This window comes from Rattus norvegicus, chromosome 16, assembly GCF_021556685.1.
Source record: "Rattus norvegicus strain SHRSP/BbbUtx chromosome 16, alternate assembly SHRSP_T2T, whole genome shotgun sequence".
Taxonomy (NCBI): Eukaryota; Metazoa; Chordata; class Mammalia; order Rodentia; family Muridae; genus Rattus; species Rattus norvegicus.
Window position 1 is genome coordinate 7195726 of NC_141549.1, and position 17621 is coordinate 7213346.

Sequence of the window (17621 nt, forward strand, 5' to 3'; positions counted from 1 at the left end):
CTCCAAAACCCCAGCTTTAACAACAGCAAAGCCTTTGTTGTATTTTGACAAATTCCTTCTGAGAAGCTCTTTGGGCAACCTCACACAAGGCTTTACTGTCACTGGTCTCAGCAGTTAAAGCTGAGGTAGCCTCCTCGCCTCTCTTCTATTTCCTTCCCCTCCCCCTCCCCTCCTCCTTGCTTCCCTCCCTCCTCCCCTCCTCCCTCCTCCTCTTCCTCCCCTCCTCTCCCCTCCCCTCCTCCCTGCTTCCCTACCCCTGTCCTCCCCTCCCCTCCTCCCTGCTTCCCTACCCCTACCCCTCCCCTCCTCCCCCTTTCCCCTCCACTCTCCCTCCCTCTACCTCTTCTAAATGTCTTATACGACATCTGACCAGGACACACTTCTGTGTGACTTTTTTGTCTTGACAACCTTGCCATTTTTCCTGAAGCAGTTCTGCTTCTTTATAAACATATAGTTAAGAAGACAATCCATAAAAAGGAGGAAGAGGGGGAGGGGGAGGGGGAGGGGAGGAGGATGATGCACCAGCAGCAGCCAGGCTTGGTGGCTCGTCCCTTTGATCCCAGTACCTGAGAGACAGAAGCAGGAGGATGTCTGAGCTTGAAGTCAGCCTAGTCTGTACAGTGAGTTCCAGGACAGCCAGGGCTATGTAGAGAAACCCTGTCTCAAAAACAAACAAACAACAGAAGAAGTCAAGTGTATTGATTACTTCAGTGTCACTATGACTACATCACCTGACAGAGACAGAGTGAGGAGGAGAGTTATTTTGGCTCCTGGTCTCGGCTGTCCACATCAGTGTGGATTTGTAAGCAGATTGAGCAGAACCAAGAACCAAGTGCTTAGCTATAGCCATCAAGGGCTCATCCCCAGTACCTGCCTCCACTGGGTGGGTTTTCCCTCCTAACTGTTTCACAGCCTTGCAAAATAGCATCACCAGCTAGGACCAAATGTTCAAACCTTGCCTGTGGGGGACATTCCACACTAAATCATATCAACCAGCCCTCTGCCCCCGACATGCAAGCTTGGCACATTGGGTCAAATAATCAATCCACTTCTATCTGGCTTCCACTTACTAGTCCAAAGCAACTTGTCTGCGTGTTCTCCTAAATACAATGTAGTTGGAGCTCCCTAGAAGCACGGTTGCATTTTACCAGCTGCAAATGAATAATATCCCCACTGACAGATGACATCATACTTAAACCTCTAGAGCTGCTATAAAATAATTTTAGATCTGTTTATTTTATGGATATGGCTGTTCTGCCTACATGTATGTAAACATACACCCCGTGTGTGCTTAGTGCCCACAGAGATCAGAAGAAAGGATCAGATCTCCCGAAACTGGTCTTGTAGCTTTCTTCGAGCCACCATGTGGGTGTTGGAGACGGAACCCAGTTCCTCTGCAAGAGCAGCAAATGCTTTTAACCACTGAGCCATCTTCAGCCCCCATGGCTCTGGAGGACTCTGTCGTAGCCCTGTTTTGATAGCCACCGCCTGCTCTTAACAGGGCTCTCAACTTGCTACTGCTTCATTATTAGAGTGAAATATTCGAATGGCTCTTCTCCAGATTTAAGGATGGCATACTGCCGTCGTCGGTTGTCACACAGCCATCCTGCTGCACCTGGTGAGCCCCAGTGGTAGGATAGTTACATGTATGTGATCATTTAATTCTTAAGTCCATTTAAAAGGATAGATCATAAATTCACAAGGATAGTAAGTATGTAGGATTTCAGAAAATAAAACATCAAAGCCTGGAATAATTGAGATTTCAGCAGTGGAACATGAGTTAGCCTTGTGGGAGTCAGATGAGAAAAAGGGAAAGATGTCTCTGTTGCTCTGTTTTCTGTTGGAGAATTTGGATGTGAACTGTAAGCTGCCGCTCTGATGCCCTGCCTGATTGCCTGCTACCCTGATCCCCACCGTGATGGCCACGCACTCCTAATCCTCTCAAACTGTGAGTTCCAATTAAAGGCTTCCTTCTGTAAGGTGCCTTGGTCGTGGTGTTTTGTCACAGCGAGAGAAAAGCAACCAATTCGAATGAATAAAGACTTCACAATATATTCACAATAGACTTTTGTTCAGCTCTAAAGAGAAGGAAATCATGACATTTTTAGGAAAATGGCCAAAATTAAAGATTATTATGTTAAGTGAAACAAGTCTAAATCAGGGGAAAAAAAATCAATGGTCCATATGTTCTCTCATACAGAGAATTTAGGTTTAAAAACTCTCTCTCTTCCTCTCCCCCCTCCCTCTCTCTCTCACCTCCCTCTCTCTCTCTCTCTCTCTCTCTCTCTCTCTCTCTCTCTCTCTCTCTCTCTCTCTCTGTGTGTGTGTGTGTGTGTGTGTGTGAATGTTATGAACCTAAAAGAGAGATCGTGACACAGGAGAAAGAGTTTGAGAAGGAACATGGGGAGAGAGTGTAACAAGATATGCCTGACATAAAAGCAAAGAGAGCCTCTACTTTGAAGAAGGGTGGGAACTGGAAAGAGGAGGTTGAGGGACAGGTAAACAGGGCAATGGGAGAGGGTGACAAATATTAAGGCATATTAATTTATATTTGAAATGTCACAATAAAAAAAATCTGTCACTGGGCATGGTAATTAAGAGGTAATAGCATGTAAGTCAGGAACCCCATTCACCAGCAGAGCTACCTCTCCCCTGGTCTACCCTGGGTACATTTTCCAGAGAGCATGTGTCTCAAACTAAAGGTCAAAAAGGAGATCAGTTTCAGTCCTGAGCTATGAAAGGCTGTCTTTCTCTGATGTGATTTGCTTCCCGATGCTAAAATCCAGTCCCTTCTGATGAGACAGCCCTTCTCCCCCGGATGAAGTGGAGTAAGACGGGCTAAGGAGCTTTATTTATTCCCTGTGGATAGTGGCATGTCACCGGAGAGGCTGGAGTGACAGAGCTGACCCACAGCCCAGGGAGAAAATGGCCTGGATCTTTGACAGAAGTAGGCAGTGTCCAGCTCCTCTTGGGAGGAGAGGGGGAGGGAGAGGTTACAACGAGAAAGCCGTATCTATTCCATGGGGCTATTAATGCCACTAATTTTTTTTTCTTTGAAAAACATCGTCTTTCAAGCTATAGTGGCTTTAACCCCCATCTAGACAGAATGTACTAATGATGTACTAATGCCTGCTAATGGATACATTCTTTTAATAAATAAAGAGGCTCAAGAAAATTGCCAGATATTAAGCAGAGTCCCTTGTGTCCTATCTGAGTCTGTAACAGTTCTGTCAAGTGACCTTCGTGAAGGAAATATGACTCTTCAGAGGGAGAAGGAGTCTAGTTTTCTTTGGTGCCATCTAAATTAACTGCTGGGAAGAACAGTGATTCATTGGCCCATACTAAGGACATTTTGAAGGAACCATGTCCCAATTAAACTATGTATTTCCTTTTGGTTGCAAGGGAAATACGAAATTGGCACCTCTGTATTCCTTCTGGGCATTACAGCCTCAAAGCCCTGTTGCACACCGTCCTCTGGGAATGTCCACCATGAACTCAAAGAGTCTGTGTAAGTTGTGGTTAAATTTCCCATTGTTATTTTGCCCCTGTTCTCCTCCCCCTCCATCTCCTCCTCCCCCTCCCCCCCTCCTTCCCCATTCCCTCCTCTGTTGCCTCTTTATGATTTTCCATTGTCCTTGTTTTTTTGAGACAGGGCTTCCCGTGGCTCAGACCGGCCTGAGGTTTACTCTGTGCCTAATGCTCTCCTTGAACTCCTGGTTTCTCAGTCTCCGTCTCCCTAAAGCCGCAATTGCAGATGTGCACCACCACATCCCTAATTCTTCCTTTCCAGGACCTTACAAAGCATGGTTTTTACTTGTCTGTTAATCTTTAACACTATTCTTGTGAGTTTCTAGAAAATTAAGCAAGCCCAAGTATTTCACTCTACCATACAGGAAGAGATCCGATAAATTTTTGGAAAAATTTTCAAGAAAAATAGAGAAAATAACCGTAAGTTCAGAAAAGAAGACCTGTTCATTAGTTACCCAGAAAGATGGACTACAGCGTTTTCTTCAGCGTGTCGGCTGTTTGTTTTCTGTGCTGGGCATCAAACCTTGGGATTCGCCATGCTAAGCCAGCACGCCAACATCGACATGTAATATTTCATTTATTAATTTTTTGTTCATATATATACATACATGCATGTATATGTGTAATCTTGAAGCTAATACTTTCTTAGGAGAGGAAGAAATTGATACTGGGAACATGATAGATGGGGCTGTCAGTTATCTCTAAGTAGCAAGACACTCCAAAGCCAAGTGGTTTAGAACAACAACTAATGATTGACCAAGATTCTTCAGGTCAAGGCTTCAGACAGAGGAAGTGGGAAACCTGGCTGGTCCTTGCTTATGTGGAAGCATGTCTTTGCCTACAGCGTTCAGATGGGCCCTCTTCTTCTGTCTGAGTCTGTGCTGCTGCTGCTGCAGGAGGGCCGCAGACTCTGCACCTTGCTTTTCACCATCCTCCTGTGTCATTACCATCTACTGTTCCGTCTCCTCTCCCTCCCCTTCCTGTTCTTCCTCCTCCTCATTCTCTTCCTCTTTCTCTTCCTCCTTCTCCATCTCTTCCTTCTTCTTTTCCTCCAGGAAGATATTTTTGTTCTTTGTAAGTATCCAGCTTCCAAATAATATTTGTGTAGCTAAAGTTTGGCGATTGGATTGTATTAATTAACAAAGGTGTTCTCACACTGGGGAGACATTGGATTGTATTAATTAACAAAGGTGTTCTCACACTGGGGAGACACTACGTACATGTACATTCCTCTTGGAGTATTCATCGTGGGGTACAAAGCTTCGAAACTCTGAAAGCTTTGGAAGGAGCAAAGGAAAAAACTTTTATTGGTGAGAAACTGTGGAGAGATGGCACGACCTCTGCTAATGTAACTTTGATTCGCCTGAGGTAACTGCTGTCTCCGAGGCTCACGGCCTCTGTCTTAACCTAGGCTTCGTCCTGGAAGCTTCTAGCCTCTGTGTGGTCTTCTCTGAGCCTAGAATGTTTTCAGCCTCTGAGGCTTATGGGTGAATAAGCTCACCCTTCCTAGTTCTTTCAGTGCTCTGCCCATTCAACTCAGCTCTCCTGGCTCCAACTCCTCTCCAAGCTGACTGATTTAATCTGGCTTCTTTCTCTCTCAGGCTCTGAATTTTAACTCTGCTTGGCCTCAAATTAACTCTGAAAATCTGTTCTGTCTCCTTTCCATTCTCCGGCTCCTCTGTCTTCACCTGTGTCTGGCTTGTTCCCTCTGCAGCCTGCCCTGTACACCTGCCCCAGGAAAACTGCCTCCTCCCTCGTCTCTCTCTCTCTCTGTGCTGCTCTCTCTAAAGTGGCTTCCCTTTCTTCTCTTGTCTCATGAAAGTTGAGCATATCCTACTCCGTCAAGTCTCTCGTTGATTCATCATTTTGCCACTCAATTACATGTTACTTTCAAGCATGGTGCTCTTTCTGAAAACTAACTTTACCTTCGTTGTTTGGGATTAAAGGTGTGTGCTAAGGGCATGTCTGTCTTCCAGCCAGAGGGGTTAAAGGTGCTAAGGGCTGAGCCATGACACAACTAGAAACGATTTTTTTCCTTCCAGTAAACAACATAACTTCAAGTTCACAGTGTGATCAAATATCCTGCAACGAACCACCTCTTTCCTTAAGAATATAGGTAGGACGAAGTTACAGATAGCCATAAGCTTAGAATCTCCTCATCAGAACTACATTTCTGTCTCCATCAGGGTCAGGGCTTAACTACCGGTGGTTATGATTGTCAGGGCCCTACATACATGTGAGACGTGTCTAGAGAGCTGCAGGGACCGGGTCCGTATCTCTTCTCTTGGGATCAGCTTACTCAGGTTTTGCCCTCCCCACTACCCTGCCAATGACCTTGTCTGAAGTGAGTTCATCTGCTTCACTCCTGTCTCATTTGCCTTATCCTTCTGACCTTGATCCAACCATGCTGATCATGGACTTGTGAACCTTGGGCTTGCCTCTGGTGCCTGGTGGCCGTAGTCCCTTATACTTTTTTTCCTTACATTACTTTGAAGGTGCTGTGTAAGTGACAGCAAATTCAAGCGATACCCTAAAATAAAGGTCTTTGTCTATTCCAGTCCCATAACCCTGAACTGTCGGCAGCCAAGCAGTCATTGTTTTCCTCATAGATGACTTACTATGTCTCTGTAAACGTGTGTGTGTGTGTGTGTGTGTGTGTGTGTGTGTGTGTGTGTACTCAGACAAAATGGGTCTCAACATAGCCATAGTGTTCTGTAATCCTTTCCCAGTTACTCTCCTGTCACGCACCTTGGTCTGCACCATACCTATGCTCTGACATCGACAGAGGCGATGTTCCACAGTATGGCGGCTTTGTTTATCTAGTTCTTTTCCTCCTTGTCAATGTTACACCTTATTTTTCTGGCTCTTGTAAACAGTAGGGAATGAACCCTCCATGGATGGATTTGCAAGCATGTGTGCTCTTCCAGAAGCGACAGTGCTGACACGCCTGGCCTCCTGCCTCATTAACCCTCACAGCTGATGTCTCGGAGACGTATATCGTCTGCATGCCTTCCCTGTGTACTCTTCGATTTGCCCATTCTGGGGTTTCTCCTTGAAAACCCATTCTCAGGGCCTCTCTAGAGGGCTTTTTTTCTAGAGAGCTCTGCTGCTCTTCTCCACTGTTAATTCTGCCTAATTGGATAGTCTACACCCCTCGGTGTTTAGTAAATGAATGAATGGGTGGGTACCAGATGCAGATAGCAGTAGCAATAAACAACAGCCAACTTCTTGTTTTTGGAAGGAGCAGATCTGCAATCAGCAGCCAGTAATTGTAAATAATTGCTTAGATAAGCGTTACAGAGAACAACACGGTGGTTTGAATAGGAACGGTCCCCTAGCAGGTTTATTTGAATGCTTTGTCATCCGGGAGTGTCACTATCTGAAAAGCACTGGGATATGTGGCCTTGTTGGAGGACACGTGACGTTAGGGATGGGCCTTGAGGTTTCAAAAAGCGCATTCCAAGTCCAGAGTCTCTCTTCCTGCTGCTTGGAGGTAGAACTCTCAGCTACGGTTTCAGTGCCACGTCTGTCTGCACACTGCCATGCTTCCCACAATGACTAAGCCTCTGAAACTCTAAGGCAGCCCCAGGTCAATGTTTCCCTTTGTAAGAGTTGCTGAGGTCGTGGTGTCTCTTCACATCAAAGCAACAGTGACTAACGCAGACAATAAGGCAACAGACACTGCTAGCGACTTCTACTGTTCCCAGTCAGCTGGTCCTTGCACACAAACCTACACAAGAGAAGGACTGAGTTGACTAACATAGGGAGAAGAAGGCTGCTGGCACGAATTTGGAAGGCCTAAAGGGTCTGAAGCACTTGACTGAGGAGCTGGACAGGAATGCCACAGCCTGGGCTCCCCGAGAGGAGAACACCATCACTCATAAGGGTGTATAAGTCTAAGGCTAAAACTGGGATAGAGCTTATCTAGGGGAAGGGGGATAGAACTGAAGACTCTCTCTCCCTCCTCTCCCCCTCCCCTCCCCCTCCCCCTCTTCCTCCTTTCCCTCTTTGTGGTCAGAAAACAACTTTGCAGGATTTGGTTCTTTCCTTCCACAACATGGCTCTTAGGGATGAAACCAGGTTGTAAAGCTTGCAGGGCAGGTGTTCTTATCCACAAAATCATCTTGCCAGCTTCCAGTTTGTTTCCCTCGAAGGGGATTCGCTAGGAACAGCTGTTGACAGACTAACCAAGCAGGTAAAGCAGAGCCAAGGAGGAACCCAAGGAGCAGCTTGAGGAAGCAACCATCACTCCTAGGCTGGAGGAACCAGAGGAAGAAATCGAGAGCGGTAGAGCTGAGAAGCTTAGAGGAGAGCGCTGGGGTCTTCAGAGTGTGGGGCCCCTCCACTGGTGCTGATGTCTCCAGTGAGGGTCCACATGGAGCTGCTCCTCCAAGCATGAAACAAGCTGTAAAGAGCTGCAGTTGCTGAGGTGGGCGATGCTTGGAGGACCAGTTAAAGGAGAAGCAAGCAGGTCAAAGGGCTGGGGGTAGAGACCAATGGTAGAGCACTTGCTTAGCACCCACCAGGTCCTGGGTTTGATCCCCAGCACAAAAAGGAAAAGAAAGAAGGAACAGAAGCAAAGAGAAGGGAGCAGGTCTCTGCCTAAGAGCCAGGCCAGGAACCTGCTGTCAAAGCAGGTGTTTGTATCAAAATTCCATCCACTACGGTGTGAAACTGCAACATGGTGATGCCCAGCTTCCTTCACCAGTAAAGAAAGGCAGGATACAGGGATGAGAGAGCTGTTGGGGTCATTCTCAGACGGTCGATTCCAGTCGTCTGTCTTTCTTCCTGTTGCTGAGGGCTGGCTGATGCTAACCTTTTGAGACCAGCAGCAGCCATTCTGCGAGAGGAACACATTGGGGAGGTTCAGCTCTGTACTTGTTGAGTCTCCTGTTGCAATCAAATTATTCTTTATCACAACGTTACTTCATGGCTTATCTAATGATACCCGTAAGTATTATGATGTATGGCAGCCAGCACCCATGTGGCGGGAGGCTCACCGAAATGCTTATATTTAGTATTACTTCCACACAGCCAAAACCATTTAACGTTTCCTATTTGCTGTGTCTTCAGTATCCCTCCAGGCTTCACCCTTGATAGCTTTTTCTGATGCCGCCCACCTCTTGATGATCACCCCATGAGCAAACTTTGATATGTAAACTAAATTATGACGATTCCAGAATTTGGGTGCTCTGCCTTCTTTCCTGTGTTTGCATTTTCTCCCTTCCCTGAGGGAAACTAAGCAACAAGAAGCTATGAGTTGGATTTCTTATGGCAGGTGCTGGCCGAAACAGTTCAGTAATGGTCTATGTGCACCGAGAATGGTCTATGTGCACCGAGAATGGTCTATGTGCACCGAGAATGGTCTATGTGCACCGAGAATGGTCTATGTGCACCGAGAATGGTCTATGTGCACTGAGAATGGTCTATGTGCACCGAGAATGGTCTATGTGCACCGAGAATGGTCTATGTGCACTGAGAATGGTCTAGGTGCACTGAGAATGGTCTAGGTGCACTGAGAATGGTCTATGTGCATTATTAGAGCAGGCTACCCCTACCTAACTCCCCCTCACTGGCCACAGATGCCTTACGGTCATTTTTGCCGGGAATTTGGACTTTAAACTTCTAGTAACAAAGACTGAACATGTGAACGGGAGCAAGAGAATGTATTGGCATTGAAGGAGCTTCAGTGTGAGAATCTGTTGCCAGAGCCCTGCTTGTTCTGATGAAGAGTAAGAAAGGACAGAAGAGGGGTAAGGAAAGAGCAGTGGAAGCAGTGCTCGCTTGCTTCTGCCTCTGTTATCCCAACAATTGATTGATCAAGCAAGCGTTTAACTGATTGGCTGGCGTAAACTCTTGCTATATAGCCTATATAGTCCAGGTTGGCCCCCGAACTCATAATCCACCCATCTGAACCTCCCGAATGCAGGGATGCTAGGCCTGTGTTAACATACTCAGCTCTCTCCAACAATTTACAGTGCCCTGGATGGAGGTGTCGAATGTTCAAATGTCACTACCTGCTATGGAATGTGTGTGGATTCAGCATGACCCATATGTTTGACCCTAACAGGGCCTCTGGGTACCGGTTTAAATGTATACAGGTTCTTGCTGTTTGGCTAAAGCGAAAAAGAATGAGATCTGTTCCTTCGGGAACAGCTGGTGTCTTAGTCAATGTCTCTAAGGCTCTGAGAAGATGCCGTGACCCCAGCAGCACTTCTCAAGGAAAACATTTAATCGAGGCTTGCCTCAGCTCAGAGGTTTAGTTCATTTCATTGTGGCAGGAAACGCGGTGGCACATGAGACAGACACAGTGCTGGAGAGGTAGCTCAGAGTTCTACATGAGGCAATAGGAAAGAGAGAGACACTGGGTCTGGTTTGAGCATTTAAAACTCCAAAGCCCGCCCTCAGTGACAGACTTACAAGACTTAACAAGGACACCCCCCAATCCCTGTTAAGCCATGCCACTCCCTAATGTCCAAGCATTTAAACACGTGAGTTTAGGGGGCCATTCCCATTCAAACCTCTGCAGCTGGTGTCTTGCTTTTCTCCGAAAATTTCTTTGAGACAGGGGTTTCTCTGTGTAGACTTGGATGTCCTGGAACTCGCTCTGTAGACCAGGCTGGCCATGAACTCAGAGCTCCACCTGCCTCTGTCTCCTGAGTGCTGAGATTAAAGGTTACTGCCGCTACCACCACCACCCACAAAGAGCCTACTTTAGTAATTTTGTTTTTTGTTAGTAAAGCAAATGAAGTCACAAGAGATATTCAGGTTTTTATTGTCTAGGGGAAGTCCTACTGCTGGAGGAAAGCCTTGATGTCTTTGGTAGGAACGCAAATGAGTACATCCCTCACAGAGATTCCTCAAGAGATTTAAAATAGAACTTCTGTATGATCCAGCTAACTCATGTCTGGGTTATCCAAAGGGATTGAAATCAGTATGTTGAAAAACTCCTCTACTCCCATATATATTGAGCATAAATCACAGAGTCAAGAAATGGGCACACCATCAATCCTTGCCAGTTGTCGAATGGATAAAGAAACTGTGGTACATCTACCACAATAATGGAATACTATTCAGCCATAAAAAGGAACGGACTGCTGTCACCTGCAACATCATGGAGGGAATTGGAAATCACTATGCGAAGTGATACAAGCCAGACATAGAACGGTTAATATTATGTATGTGATCTTACTGGTGATACGTGGGCTCTGAAAGAATTGGTCACATAGAGGTTGAGAACAGAATGGGGGTTCCCACAGCCTGGGCATAGTATGGAAGGGAGGACTGGGACAGGATGGTCAACAAATACTAAGTTATGATTAAATAGGAGCGAGGGTGAGTATAGATGACAGAAACGAACCACACTCTTCAGAAGACAAGAAGAAAGGATTCCAAACTCCCACCATCCAGAATTGATAGCTGTGTTTTAAGAGATGGAGAGGGTTAACCCGAATTAAGAATTGCGGGGCTGGGGATTTAGCTCAGTGGTAGAGCGCTTACCTAGGAAGCCTGGGTTCGGTCCCCAGCTCCGAAAAAAAAAGAACCAAAAAAAAAAAAAAAAAAAAAAAAGAATTGCTTGGTTGAGACATTGCACGGTACCTCACTAATATAGGCAACCTATATTATTTAAAATAAATTAAATCAAAACCAAAGGAAACAGATCAGGGCCCGCAAGGTTCCCAATAAACCAGAAGTAACAAATCCTGTGAATAGCTGGTCTGTTCTTCCATTCGTTCCCTGGTTCTGTCTAATCACAGTGTTGCCTGGGACTCGGCGAAAACTGTTGTCTTTGCCAGTTGTCCAAATAGTGGAAATTTCCTGAATTCTTTGCTGCAGCTTCTCAAAGTCAGTGGACATATGTCGTCTTTTGTAAAAGCTGTCTGTTACTAGGGGAGAACAGAAATAAAAGGGAAAGAGGCTTGTGCGCAGACTTGCTGGAATGGGTAGCAAAGCTTCCTAGAGACGGGAAAGATGGTGACCACAACGATCGGGTTTGCCATAAATCTGAACCCCAAAATACAACCTGTGGGTCCCTAGGTCTCAGAGATGTTAAGACAAGGAGCAAACAAGTCACCCTCAGAGTGTTAGCACCCGGCTCAGTGCTGTGCTACTCAGTCTCTGATCAGCTACTGCCACCCCTCCCCCTTCCTTGTCTTTCCCTCTCCTCTGCAGCAGGAAGAACACTGTCTGTGTCCTCGGGCTGCTTCTTCCCTCACCCTCCCTCCCTGCCCCCGTGCCCACACCTCTCTGTCCCTCTGTTGAGTTCTTTCCCCTTTCTCTTATGTTAAACGTTAAATGTGGGAACACCACCTCCAGGCGGGTTCACCCCGGCTGTACCACACATCACGGGAGGTGTTCACCTGCTTCCCATAAAGCCCGGGGACCTCCATTGTTGTGTGACTCACTGGATACACTGTTCCTTTGGGCTCATCTTTACACATCTGAGTCAAATCCACTACTGGGTCACATGAGGCAGATGGGGCACCGAATTTTTCATGAACTCTTGAAATGTTGCCTTGGGTGTCTTCAAGAGAAGCAAAGCCACCAAGAAGTGTGACAGTGATGAGAAGGCCCCAGCACCTTATTTATCACCCCAAACATCTACCAGACAACACACATTCATCTGGGACAAGAAACTACAACAAAATGCTTTGTTTCTGCCTAGAATACTCTTTGATAGCTCCAGATATTTTATAGGGAACAGAATCTATAACTGACATTGGATAAATGTGTGCCTGCGGTTACTGTTTTTTTGTTTTGATAAGGAGTAAGTAAAATTATCAACTACATCACATGGATTAAAAAACTAAGCTTCTTTGGTGGTAAAAAAAAAAGGGAGATGCTAATTCTATGTTTTTCTTCATCTCTTTGGGTTTACTGAGCATATATATGCTAGCTAGTGTCTTCGAAGCTCCAGAAACATTAGGGAGAAAGACAGGCCAGATACCACCTTTCTCAAGACTACTTTCCATGGGGGAGAAAGAGAACGAAGCAATGAATGCATAAGAAAGCACCAGCTACTATTTTCTCCATCTCTATGCCTCAGAAATGCATTCTGAGGACTGTTCTAGATCAGCAGCTCTCAACCCGTGGGTCACAACCCCTGGTGGCGTCAAACTTTCGCAGGGGTTGCATATCAGATATCCTATATATCTGATATTTACATTATGATTCATAACGGTAGCAAAATTACAGTTATGAAGTAACAGTAAAAATAACTTTATGGATGGGGGAGATCACCACAACTTGGTATTAGGAAGATTGAGAACCAGTGCTCTCAATGGATTGCCATGAGGTCATATGCACTGACCCCAAGTGACAGAACACTCCACAGAAACAAAACCATGCGAACGGCTCCCAGTGCAGGAAGAGACGTGGCACTTGTGCTGTCTTTCAGCTCATTTTCCCATGTCTTTACTGGGTAATAGTCTCTGTGACAAGAAGAAAATGTCTCCTCTACTTACCTGACATGTGCACGGTGCCCACACACAGCACCCACATGGTGCACAGTCTATGCTCACTATGTGTTAATGAATAACAAAGTTCCCGTGACCTTCCACTCCTTCTTCCCCAAGGACAGAGCAGGTCCTCAGGTGTGAACCCTGTGCCAGCATGTGGGAGAACGGAGAGAGGAGGAAGCTGCTTTCCTCCCAGAGGCTGGCAGTGGCAGGCAGGCTCAGGGATCCAGGATTGCCTAAATGAGGTCACACCTCTGCCAACCGGTGTACAGCTTCATATAGAGACTTCTGATTTTTTGACCTGACAGGAATCTGAGGCAGACTTGGTTGAACTCACCTGCAATCTTCCAAAAGCGTGACCGGGTGCTTAGCCGCAAAGAAGGAAGCTTCTGATTAAGAGTTCAAATGTCCCTGAAGCCAAGCCACATGTGTAAGAGAAGCTCTTGGCTGCCTCCTTCGGGAAGAGGATGGGAAGAGCTAGCCCAGGTTCTGTCCTAGGGTAGCTGGATCTGTAACCAAATGAACATCATCATAATTCCATTAAAAAAAATCTAGCCACACCTTTATGACTAGCATCCAAGAGGAAGAGGCAGGGGGATCTCTATGAGCTCGAGGCTAGCTTGGTCTACATAGCAAGTCCCCAGACAACCAGAGAGCTATATAGTGAGGCCTGCCTCAAAAGAGTGCCCCACCCCCGAAAAAACTAAACACACACACACACACACACACACACACACACACACACACACACACCTGCTGGTTTTTAGGCAGGCTTGGACTATTTGAGGGGTCATTTCCCACCACGCACCTTACATGTGTTTTGTAAAGCCCTGAGATATTTAAAGTCTGAAGGCCCTGTACTGATATCTCAAGTTCTACCCATACGATTCAATGTAACACGTTTTTCTCTTTCTCTAAAGGCTTGAAGTTGCTTTGTTTCATTTATCTAATGCAATGTAACAAGTGACCGCAAAACTTTGTGGCTTAAAATAACAATGGGTTGTCTCTCACAGGGTGGATCTTCTGCGTTAAGCTAGGACAGTAAGGATCTGAAGTCTTCTGGGAAGCTCGGACAGTAAGGATCTGAAGTCTTCTGGGAGCTGAGCAGGGACTAGGCGGGGTTGGAATGGCTGGAATGCGGATGTTTTAGGACCTTGACTAGGAGTTGAATCAGGGCTGTCTGCTGTGGACCTTGGTTCTTCTCTGTGTGGTATCTGCATGCGGCTTCCTGTATCGCCTCAGAGCACGGTGGCTGGCTTCCAAGAAGGACTGTGCCAACAGTAAGCATTCCAGGATGAAGGAAGTAGAAGCTGCCAGGTCCATTAAGGGTCAGCTTGGGAGCTGGCCAAGTGTCACTTCCTCTGCATTTTATTAGTGAAAGCACTGACGAGCTGGCCTGCAGTCCACACAGGAGAGAACTGCAGAGCGGCCACTGAGGAATGTGTCCATCTGGGTCATTCAAATAGTAGTTGAGGATGTCTAAAAATAGCTGTTCTTTTGTTATCTCAGATAAATGAAACATGAAATAAATAACCACATGGTCCAGCAATCCCTCTTCTGGGTAAAGGGATGGGAAGAAAGGCCTTGAGGAGGCGTCTGCGCACTGGTGTTTACAGCCATTCACCGCAGCCAAACGGTGGGCACAGGCTTCATTTCTAAAGATGGATGCGTGGCTAAGCAAAATCTGATGCTGTCTGTTCCTTTGGCCTACTGTGAGAAAATATCAGTGGCTGGGTGGCATCTACACAAGAGAAGTCTGTTTCTTAGGGTGATGGAGACTGGGCAATCTGAGACTGTATAGGTAAAGACTAAGTCTCTAGGTACATTTAGTTTCTGGTGAGGGCTCTCTTTGACCTTTCTCGTTGAAGAACTTTTACACGGTGGAAAGTGTGAGCAATCTCTGTGCGGTATACTTCAATTCTACACCTGTCCCTTGTGTCTCCTAATATTACCATGTTGGATGCTAGGATTGCAGCATATAAATTTGTGGAGGAGACAACTGGTCAGACCATTGTAGACCTGTGTACACAGGGGCATATTGTTTATCCTTAAAACGAAATGAAATTCGGGCACAAATGTTAACGTGGATGAGACTTACGTTGGGCAAACATGAGCTAAGGGGGAAGAAAATAACATTGCGAGAATCTTCTGATGGGCAGTGCTTAGAGCAGCCAAATCCATAGAGAGGAGAACAGTGATTAAAGGCCAGAGGCGAAGGGAACGGAAGTGACCGCTTGGGGAGTTCTTTCGTTTGAGGATATAAATAAAAATATTGTGACTGATTCTGACTAATCTGCTGGACTGTACACCTAAAATACTTAAACGGTGAGTGAATTTATTATGCATTTCTTACTACAATAAAAACATTGCTCTGAACTATGTGTGAACATGAAACTTTGATGTCACCTTTTTTTCCAGTATATTATACCATGTCACTAGGTAACTGACTCCCTGGGCTATTAAAAGGCCGTGGACCCGGAGTGAGGGTACCATTTGGAAGCCTGTGATCTTGCAAACTCTCTGGCTCACTACATGCCCTGAATCAGACCCCGTAGTTCGACCAGAACCCCTGACACTAATGTACTTGCTCATGCATGAAAAACACTGAATTACTTAGGCATAGTGTTATGTTTTGTTTGTGGACACTCAACTATAAAATACATACTAATTGTATTTTCCATTTTTCATCTTGGGATCATTAAACATTATTTAAACCCTTAAATATTTCCATTGGACTTTGAGGTGTTCCTGGTCCTTGACACCGTGTCAGGAGTACCTGGGGAATGCCATTAGTAAATTCTGGACATAGTCGCATCCTCTCTGCTCCTAATGCCTGGTTTTCCCTCTGTGGCTGCATTTTTTTCCCACCAGCTCCCAGATTGCCACTGGAGCTCTTCCCTTTAAGGCTGCTGCTAAGGAAGATGGTCCACGAGCACCCCTTAAAGCAGACCTAATTTCTCCCTAGGACACCTTGACCCAGTTCACAGGGGAGGGAGGCCAGGTCAGTCTTGTTCTTCCAATCACTGAGTGATGGAGTTAACTGTTAAGCCCCCATTTCAAACCACAACAACTTCTCGGAGTTTATTATGCATGCTGGAAGTCGCACGTGTTATATAGTCTACGGTTCAGTAGATTTCTTTTCTTTTCTCTCTTCTATCTATCTATCTATCTATCTATCTATCTATCTATCTATCTATCTATGTTTTTTTTAGGACAGGGCTTCTCTCTCCTTGGCTGTCCTGGAACTCACTTTGTAGACCAGGCTAGCTTCAAACTCAGACTCCCCTGGCCTCTGCCTTCCAAGGACTGGAATTTAAGGCATGCACCACCACTGCCCTGGTGTTTTCATAGGATTCCAGATTCAAGCCCTAGATTTGGTAACTGTGTGTATAAAAACTGCTCACTCCCAGGGAACCTTCCCAGCACCACCGAGACCAGACTGCCTGGTTTCTACTTTTCTGCTTTTGTAAATAAAATGATGCAAAACTATTTTTTTAATGGCTGTGGTTTTTCAAGTCAACTTTGAATTTATGAGATTCCTTATATGTAGCTGTATGTATTCTTGGCGCTGCATAAGGTGCCATTGTGTGAATTTGTTACAATTACATACTTATTCTATTGTGTGAGCTATTGGGCAGTTTCCAGTTTAGGGCTCTTACAGACAGACAGTGCAGGTGGATATATCCTAGTGTTTCTGAGGGGGAAGAAACTCCTGCTCCATTTCTGTGTTGTTCTGGGCGTGGGATGGCTGGGTCGGAGGCCTAGGGTTAACCAAGCCATTTTCCTTACGGTCATTCCTGTTCGAATGTAAAAGTGAATGCTCCCACCTCCTTTCTCTCTTAGGAGTTAGTACAAATTTCAAACAAGACGTTGCCCACACATGGAAGATTTACAAATTTCCACCAAAACATTAGTGCCAACACTTCAAACACAAACACACTCCAAATCCTGGGGCGTGGCAGAGTGGGAAAGCGAGGGATCAGAAGACAGTTAGGGGGTAAGGTGCCGAGGGCTTCCTTTGTTGTTGAGAGGGCTGGGGAGCCTTTTGCAAAAGCTGCTGCCAGTCAGGCTTGCCCATCTTTGCAGGGCTAATTACCAAGCGTTTGGGCAAGCAAGGGGGCGGGCATTTGCAGTGATACCAACTGAGCCATCATCCCAGGCATATGACTAATTAGAAATGCAAAGTGCTTAACGGCTCGATACCACCACCCCAACAGGAAAAACAAAAACAAACCAATAAATGACGACGACAACAGCCACAAAACAAAACAAAAACAACAAAACACCCCACCTCTTCAGAATTCTAATATCAGCGTGCTTGTGATTGCAGGTTTAGGAGCAGGGATGCTTGCAAAAATCTGCCACCGCTGACTGAATCACACAGCGCCCACCCTACGTCATGCAGCCTCCCTCCCAATCAGGCACTGTGGATGAGTTTCCTTTGTGTCGCTCAGGGTTTGGGGGAAGCGTGTCAACTGCATTTCCAGGACGCCCAGGGCCGTAGCATACTAAATACGATATTCCTCTGAGCTCACTAAACCGAAAGGAGCAGACGCAAGGGTAATCCAGGCCCCATGCAGTGGTGGGTGGGGCAGAGCTGTACAAGCAAGCTTTGATCCCCTCTAGCTACAAACC

At 46.0% G+C, this 17621-nt stretch overlaps 1 long non-coding RNA gene across 1 annotated transcript; it reads right to left on the reverse strand.

Annotated features, from left to right (window-relative positions):
• Positions 1 to 4089: 4089 nt before the first annotated feature.
• LOC148000367 (uncharacterized) lies at positions 4090 to 17359 on the reverse strand. The gene is made up of 3 exons (XR_015639632.1): positions 17278 to 17359; positions 13324 to 13495; positions 4090 to 8368 (listed from the first exon to the last, which is right to left on the reverse strand). It is a non-coding gene; the product is annotated as an uncharacterized LOC148000367 (long non-coding RNA).
• Between the last annotated feature and the right edge of the window lie 262 nt (positions 17360 to 17621).